Below are 9607 nucleotides of genomic sequence, written 5' to 3' on the forward strand. Positions count from 1 at the left end.
TTCAATCGTTCACGGGCGGTGGGGTAGCCTAGTGGTTAAAGCGTTCGTCCCTCTCGCCGAAAGCCCGGGTTCAATGTGTGGAGACCATTTCTGGTGTCCCCCGCCGAGATATTGCTGGAATACACTCATTCACTCACTCAATCGTTTACAATGTTTGTAGTTACCGCAGGGTACATAGTATGAATGATACTAGTGTTCTGTCGACGTGCATTCAAGGGGTGATGGGGTAACCTAGTGGTTAAAGCGTTCGCTCGTCACACCGAAGACCCGGGTTCGACCCTACATTGGGACAATTTGTGAAACCTTTTTCTGGTGTCCCCGCTGTGATGTTGCTGGAATATTGCAATAAAGCGGCGTAAAACTATACTCACCCACTCACTCGTGATGTGGTGTGCACCACAGATGAGAACTCAAAGTGCTGTGCGCAAAAGATACGAAAAACAAAGTGCTGTGCGCAAAAGATACGAAAACAAAGTGCTGTGCGCAAAGGGTGCGAAAACAAAGTGCTGTGCGCAAAAGATACGAAAAACAAAGTTCTGTGCGCAAAAGATACGAAAAACAAAGTGCTGTGCGCAAAGGGTGCGAAAACAAAGTGCTGTGCGCAAAGGGTGCGAAAACAAAGTGCTGTGCGCAAAAGATACGAAAAACAAAGTGCTGTGCGCAAAAGATACGAAAAACAAAGTGTTGTGCGCAAAAGATACGAAAAACAAAGTGATAAGCGCAAAAGATACGAAAGCAACTGCCGTAGGACGTAGATGTTTCTGGTAGTAGATTTTGCATTCAGAAATTAGTTTAAGACTATTGTAGTTTGAAATTGGGTTAGTTGGGGTCAGTCACTTCTTGAATGTTTTCGATGAGTATCGGAGTAATAATGCCATATCGGTTTTTCCTAGTCTCTTGCAATTATACAAAAAGTAACTGAATAACTTTTTACATGATGTGTTAGGAGCAGATCTGTGTCCGTTTTCATGTTCAACAGCCTGTTCAAACATTATTCAGAGGACACAGATATTGTAGTTTATGTTTTTAGTTCAAACAATAAAATAGGCCAGGGCCACACCAGAGCGTGCGTGATATGACTCATATCTAAGGCGTAGGTAATACGCGATACCACACTGTATGTTTATAACTGTAAACATGCAGATAAATAACTTTCCCATCCGCCGATTTCCACTACGTTCACTATTCAGGTGATATTGAAAGGTCCCAAGGTTACGTGAGTCACGCCTGTGAACTATATGCCTTTTATCTACGACGTGGGCGGGACGGGTAAACCATAATACCTCTGGGAACCTCCTCCCTCACACATACGTCAGAGATAGATATTTTACGTGCGTTTCACTGCAGCCACAGGCCCTAGTGTTTTGCGAGGATTAAAGATTTTATAAAATATATACAAAAATTTGAGATGACCCCCCGACTCGAAATGCTTCACAGTATAATTAATACATTATGACGTATTGTACTGTGAAGCATTTTGAGTCGGGGTCATCTCAAAAACAATATTCTTTTAATAATTATTCCTCGCAAAGACACTAGGGCCTGTGCCACATACCGCGTATTGGAAACAAACAATAGTTTACACAGACAGACAGACAGGCAGATTTATTCAATAAAAAGGCCTTGGGCCCATTATACATACTTTGATTGTGATATATAATAAATGTGGTTTCAATAGTTTATAAATGTTGTTTCAAATGTCTCACAGTTCTTAAGACAAATAAAAACTTATATCTCAGGTTAGGTTAAAAATATAAACACCTGGCCACAGAACCCGTCGAACCTAAAGTTTGTCCATCTGCTCTATGTTAATATTTTCACCCAAAATCCCCGGTAGATTTTACTTTATCCTTTTCATAAAGCATGATTACAATGTGTGAAGCCTAATTCTGATGTCCCCCGGGGGGATATTGATTGCTACCTACCCACCTACCTACCTACCTCAACCCGTGAATATCTGGGTTAAAATTGATCTTCAGCAACCTATGCTTGTCGTAAGAGGCATTTAACGGGATCGGGTGGTCAGGCTGGCTCACTTGGTTGACACATATAATCGTATCCCAATTGCGTAGATCGATGCTCATGCTGTTGATCACTGGATTGCCTGATCCAGGCTCGATTATTTACACACCACCGCCATATAGCTGGAATATTGCTGAGTGATGCGTTAAACAACCTACCAGCGTTATCACTAAATGAGTGTGATCAGGAAGGAACATCAGAGAACTGCAGTGAGTGTTTATATAGCCTGTCATTCAAACCTTCTATTTTGTGTGAGCGTACATTAGGGCGTGTTCCTCGTATCTCGTCGCTGTATCAACTTTCTAAAAAAAACTACTGCACCTGAGCTACAGGTTCATTATGAAATCTGTAAATATGCCAGATGAAGTGGACTTCATTGCTTCAATGACAAAAGCTAAACCCAGAAATAAAGACCAACAGTTATCAGTACACCAGTGTCAGAACCATCTGATAAATAGATACAAACTCTTCCTAGGTATATACTTTAGGTCATGTACAATTTGTCAAGTACTTTACTATCAACTGGACAACACTTAGACAGGATTCCTTGCTGTGAGTGAGTGAGTGAGTGAGTTGGGTTTTACGCCGCTCTTAGCAATATTACAGCAATATCACAGCGGGGGAAAACAGTAATGGGGTTCACACACTGCACCCATGTGGGGAATCGAACCAGGACCTTCGGCGTGACGAGCGAACGCTTTAACCACTGGGCTACCCACCGCCCTCTGTTCTAATGACAGGATACGTGTACACAGTTAAACCGAGGTCCTACAACTGTATCGAAATGCATGTTAACACGGGATTCCTAATTTCAAGTTATTCTGAAATCTCTCTTTATTCGGTACAGTGGTGTGTGTCATCAGCCCTGTGTAAAACATGGTCCATACATTGTAAGGGAATTTATACTGGTACAACAAGGCTATGTGACGGTACAATAGATATTGCATATAACTTGTATAGGAGTATCCAGAAAGATATAGCATTCCACGAACAATGATGCATAAACAGTCTTAAACAAAGAATAATTATAACATTTGTGGCTATTAACGATATTGTCGTGCCACTGCTGTTTATAGGTGCATTTTAACCTGTGGGAAAACTCAGCAATGAAAGAGGGAACACAGTCTACTAGTTGTCTTTCCCAAATATAGCCAAAACCATGATTATAAAGTAAGGATCTTATTTGAGACACCCAGCATGCCATAACTCTTTTCAGGATAGCGGTGATCTGGCATACTGATATGTTTTACCCATTACCTGATGCAGCGTAAATAGGCTGTGATATATAAAGGGTATCTGCCACATTCCCCTCGCGCAACTTCATAAGATGTTCCTGTTTTTACACCCAAGACACGTTTACAGGCCAGAACATGGACTGATTCAATTTCTTTACTCACAGATAATCCCCAAACTTCAACACCATACATCAGGATTGGAAGAACCTTGGAGTCGAAAATACTAACAAAGAATCTCAAAGGCAATGGTTTAATTTGTGAAAAAGAGCGTAAGATACCAAAGAGAGCCCGTTTTGCTTGTAAAACAATATTGTCAATGTGTCTTGACCAGGATAAGCTTTTTTCAAAAACAACACCTAAATATTTATATGAAAGGAGACATTGCAACTGACTGACTGAGTTTGGTTTTACGCCGCTTTTAGCAATATTCCAGGAACACCACGGCGGGGTACACCGGAAATGGGCTTCACACATTGTGCCCATGTGGGGATTCGAACCCGGGTCTTCGGCGTGACGAGCCAACGCTTTAACCATTAGGCTACCCCACCGCCCCATTGCAACTGAGCCACATGGGGAATGATCGTAGCGTTCCCGGTAATTGCAATGCAATGTTCTGATCTGATGTTGTATTTTTCACACCATGAAACAAGTCTCACTGTTAATACCGAGGTAAAGAGTCCCCTGTAATTACTTTCATGTTACAGTTCTAAACAAGCGAAGAAGATAAACACTCTACTATAACAATGTTTTGAAAAGAAATCTATCTACTCCCGTTATGGGTTATGCTTCCCGGCACCGTATTTTAAGCTGGGGCCCCTTTAGCTTTGGCGATACTCCCCTACTCCTTTCGAAATATACATTTTAGCCTTCCCGGGACATCTGAAAAATAAATTTTAGCCTTCCCGGCACGACACCGTGAAAAACGTAACACTTGACGTAATTTCCATACACTTACATGTTAATTTAATGTAGCATAAATACTTTTCATGAATTTAATTTTCGTAAGATCCATGTCAAATTTTGCGCGTTTGTGAGGAATCATATTACCACCTACAATCACATAATTTCTGTTTAATTTTTCGTTGCATATTTATCAAATGGCAACAATTTAATCAACATGTGTCCAGTGCCGGGAACTCCTTAACATGGCGGCCTATGGGATTGTGCATTGTGGAACCATACGTCAGTTGATAAATTTGATGTCATTAGTTAAATAGTGGTCGGAAAATTTAACTGAAATTATGTGCGCAGAGCAGAGATGATTTCAAATTTGCCTGTCAAATTTTACAAAGATCCATCCTAAACTCACTTCATGAAAATGATTTATGCTACACTGAAATAACATGTAAGTTTATGGAAATTACGTTTAGTGTGCGAATACTTTTAATTTTGCACGGGTCTGTAGGTCTCAAATTGAATAATCGAATCTGGACCAGACAAGTCAGTGATTGACGTCATAAGAATCGATCTACGCAACTGGGATAAGATGACATGCATCAACCATCAACCCGGGGCCGTTAGTCGCTCTTATGACAAACATGGGATGCCGAAGATCAATTCTAACCCGGATCTTCACGGGTCGGTCTTGACGATTGTGGTATAATCGTTTCCTTTAATACTTGTAGGGGCTGTGGGGTAGCCTAGTGACTAAAGCGTTCGCTCGTCTCGGCGAAAACCTGGGTTCGATTCCCACATGGGTACAGTGTGTGAAGTCCTTTTCTGGTATTCCCCGCCGTGATATTGCTGGAATATTGCTAAAAGCGGCTTAAAACCAAACTCACTCACCACTAATACTTGTAAAACTGGTCATGTATTTAGTCACATCGGCAATATTTCAGTCATATCGTGACTACACAAACTATCCATTAATCAAGGCCGACTTTAAACATTAAAAACCTGTCAATGAAAGACATTAAAATCAGTTCCATAACTAGGAAAATGAATTGATTGCGTTGTTTATAAGCAAATATGGGCCCTTCTCAATTGAAAACTCAAAGTTGGCAAGCTATTGGTATGCGAAATGGTGGCATTGGATTGAGGGGCACTGCAAGAGATGTTGGTTGTTATATAGCAGGCGATTAGCCTGAAAACATCAGCTATCGGAAATCTGAGGTCCTGAGGAAGGTGCCACATGTACAGGTCGGACGAAAGTCGATTTCTTTTATTGTGACAGAAACACTGCATTTGCACAACGGAATAACTTGGAGCAAGTACCATTAGGCGGGGGTTCATACACGATGTAGGGTGCATAGGCGGATCCAGGAATTTTCAAAGGATGGTGTGTGTGTGTGTGTGTGTGTGTGTGTGTGCGTGCGTGCGTGTGTGCGTACATGCGTGTGTGTGACGGGTTCCCCTTGGCTCCGCCAATGCAAAACATTAACTTCCATGTGGTCTTTAGTTATTTTCAGCAAAAAAAAGAAGATTGGGGGGGGGTTGTTGTCCCCGGACCCCACCCCCTCTCTCCCTCCCCCTGGATCAGCCTATGGGGATGTCCTTAAACCTGACTTTATGGCAATCAAACAAATACTGAATGGACAACGGCACACCACTGGTATCGTAGAGAGGGTCGTTGTACCACATATCGATGACCATCCTCTGAGCACCTGACAGGCCAGTCTTGATGGACGACCATGCTAGGTAAGACTACTTTTCAGCCCTAACTTTACCTGGCAGGTGTCTAGATCTCAGTCCCACAGAGCATATGTTTGGGACATTATGGGTCGCAGAGAGATCCTCTGGAATTAAGCCCTCCATCAGGTGAGTGAGTGAGTTTAGTTTTACGCCGCACTCAGCAATATTCCAGCTATATGGCGGCGGTCTGTAAATAATCGAGTCTGGACCAGACAATCCAGTGATCAACAGCATGAGCATCGATCTGCGCAATTGGGAACCGATGACATGTGTCAACCAAGTCAACGAGCCTGCAACCCGATCCCGTAAGTCGCCTCTTACGAGCATAGTCGCCTTTCGTGGCAAGCATGGGTTGCTGAAGACCTATTCTACCCCGGATCTTCACGGATCCCCTCCATCAGGACTGGAACACAATACCTCTACGTCAAATTCAACGTCTGATAAGTCAATGAGGAGGAGGATCAGGGATGTTATTGCAGTTGGTGGCGGTTACACACGATATTGATATTGTACTTGGTTATTGTTACTTAGGTGATTTCTTGGGGACTGTATGTCAGAATCTTGAAAATAACGTCATAAGGCCATAGTTATCAGCAATTATAATGTTTTTGCTATGTTTGTTTCTTTTTGCGCTTGGATTTGCCACTTAATTATTCATTGAAAGATAAATTGCAGTTTGGATATGTTCCTTTGCTATGATTAATGGTAACATATTGGTACTTTGAAAAATATGTGGTGTTGGGATACCTTTTCCCATGTGTATATATAGCAAAATAGGAACATATTTATGGACCTAAAATAAAATAGCACCACAGGAACACGTTTATATAGCATGGCAAAGGATAACGTATATATCATTTCATTTATATGTTCATATATAGCAATATAAGAAATCTTTATGTCCATACATATAGGAGTATAGGATGATTTATTGATACATACCTAACCTTTGTACGTATATAACAACATAGAACCCAGCCCCTCCCCCCTTTGTACACATACACTATATACATCCCTTTACATTAGTGTTGGAATCTAATGATATGTCTATATCTATTATTCTAATGATATGTCTATATATAGTATTCACTATATATACTATCACCTTTACATTAGTGTTGGAATCTAATGATATGTCTATATCTATAGTATTCTAGTATAGTATAGTATTCTAATGATATGTCTACATCTATAGTATTCTAGTATAGTATAATATTCTAATGATATGTCTATATCTATAGTATTCTAATAATATGTCTATATCTATAGTATTCTAGTATAGTATAGTATTCTAATGATATGTCTATATCTATAGTATTCTAGTATAGTATAGTATTCTAATGATATGTCTATATCTATATTATTCTAGTATAGTATAGTATTCTTCCAGATAAACAGTATACAGGATATTAGTAAACAGTAATTTAACTAGTCTGTCATACAGACCCTGAGGCAAATATATCCAAGAAAGCCCACGCAAGTCTAGAAAATGTGGCAAGTCTAGATTTCCTCGGCTTCTGAAAATGAAGAAAGTCTCAGGGCTCCTTTTCATTATAAATGTATATATATATTTTTTTTTACTAAGAATTTTTTTAAAGTGAAATATGTTCATTTCAGAGACTAGTTGTTAGTCTATAATTTGACTTGTACACTAAGTATTTCAAATAGATAAAACGACAAAAGTGAGTCATGCATGTGTACATACTTGTACACTCAAATGACACATATATAATTATATAATATAACTAAATCCGTGACTTCATATCCCAAGCAGGTTTGACTCAAATATCCCATCCCCATCATATTGTCATAGCGATTGGTTGAGGGACAATCATTGTCCAAATATTTCCAAAGGCCAAATTAGATGGCCAGGACATGTTTGACTTAACTGTAATTATTAATATGGCGCTCATATCCATTCTTAATCACCACCTCATTGCACATTGACTTGTCAACCAATCCATACCACTCTGTTACCTTCATTAATCACTCAATATGACATTTATGACCTTGATTGGTCATCCCCTTGGTCGTGTCTGCCATCACATCAACTGGACCATATATGGCAATATGCTATTGTTTCTTTATCTGTACAGTGTTGTCTCCTCGCCTGTCCATCTTTGTCTATGACTATATATATGTTCGTATCTATATTGTCACTATTCCGGTATCCCGACTGCCTGTGTAGATACCACCATGAGCAGGATGTGCAGCTTGTAGGAAACGCCCTAGTGTTGAGCTGGAACTCCGCTCACCTCAGTTATGTCTGAGCCGGCAACCCAGTTCATTACTGTCTTGTGTATTTGTTTATCATGTACTGTATAGCCAAGTGAAAAGTATTCTTTTGTCTTCGTCAACGTATAATTCTAAGCTAGTTCCCCTGTCGACATATACGCATTGACATTATTAACGTCATTTATGTCGATCAGTCCTGGAATAAATAACGTAATAACAGACGTAGCCTAGTTGGAAATTTACATGTTACGATGCTGCTTCATATTGAAATTCGGAGTCCTTGTTTGCTTTGTAACACCTCGTTTCTCTGTTATGAGTTTGTGGGCGGTGGGGGTAGCCTAGTGGTTAAAGCGTTCGCTCGTCACGCCGAAGACCCGGGTTCGATTCCCACATGGGCACAATGTGTGAAGCCCATTTCTGGTGTCCCCGGGCGTGATATTGCTGGAATATTACTAAAAGCGGCGTAAAACCCAACATACTCACTCACTCACTGCTATGAGTTGATCCATACTTGACGTGACTGGTGCGTTTCCAGTTTGTACTTGATGACCCTGCAATGTTCAAGATTTGAAAAAAACCCCGCAGTTTAGTATTTTGAGAGATGAATCTTAAGTCTACTCCGAACTTCGTGTTATCGACACGCCCTATATCATCTTAGGGATCAACACTGAGCATAAATAGACACAGCCTCAACATACAACCCTGTCGGCCTCCACTGCACATAACAAAACATTCAGTGGTGACATGTACGTCACCTCGTACACACGACCTGACATGTATGTATTTCAATGTTGAAACGTTTCATCACAGACCACTCCTCACAAAGCTCTGCTTGTCTGACAATACTTTTTAAGATACATCATGAGAGCAGTGGCAACTTTATCTATCATAATCCTTTTGACAGCATTCTCTGGTCGACGAGTATTGATTGTTACACGATGGTCGTTGTTAAAGGACGTTGGCTCGTGGGACGGCGATGGGTGGGTGAGTTTGTGTGTGCGTATTGGGGGGAGGTGTGTGTGTGGTGGGTGGGTGGGGTAGAGACGGGGGCGTTTAAAATGAACACTCTTGTGTTCTGAGAACTTCCGTCTACCTAGCAACTCACAATGAAGTGTTCCAAGAAGTTCAAACCACATAAAAAGATCACTCAAATATCCGGCTGGGCGTACATGTATGCATGACATAGCTGTGATTAATGTACTTGTAAATCAGGATTTGACGGTGTTTCAAGGAAAGTTAGATGAACTGCATGTCAAAACATTGATTACACAACAGTCTCGTTTCCTGTTGACTGGGTCCCGTCCTTTTGCGCAACTTAGTACAATAACCAGTCCAGAATTTTGGGACCAATTCCTTTACCTGGATACATAATTATTAATCAGTATTATTTGATACATCTAAGCACTTGCATATTGCAACACTACGCTCCTTCTAATCCTTCCAAACACGTCGTGCAGCGTGCTCTGTCGTACAGCGAGCTCAAA

This window comes from Haliotis rubra, unplaced genomic scaffold, assembly GCF_003918875.1.
Source record: "Haliotis rubra isolate DU_JTF1 unplaced genomic scaffold, ASM391887v1 Scf79, whole genome shotgun sequence".
Taxonomy (NCBI): Eukaryota; Metazoa; Mollusca; class Gastropoda; order Lepetellida; family Haliotidae; genus Haliotis; species Haliotis rubra.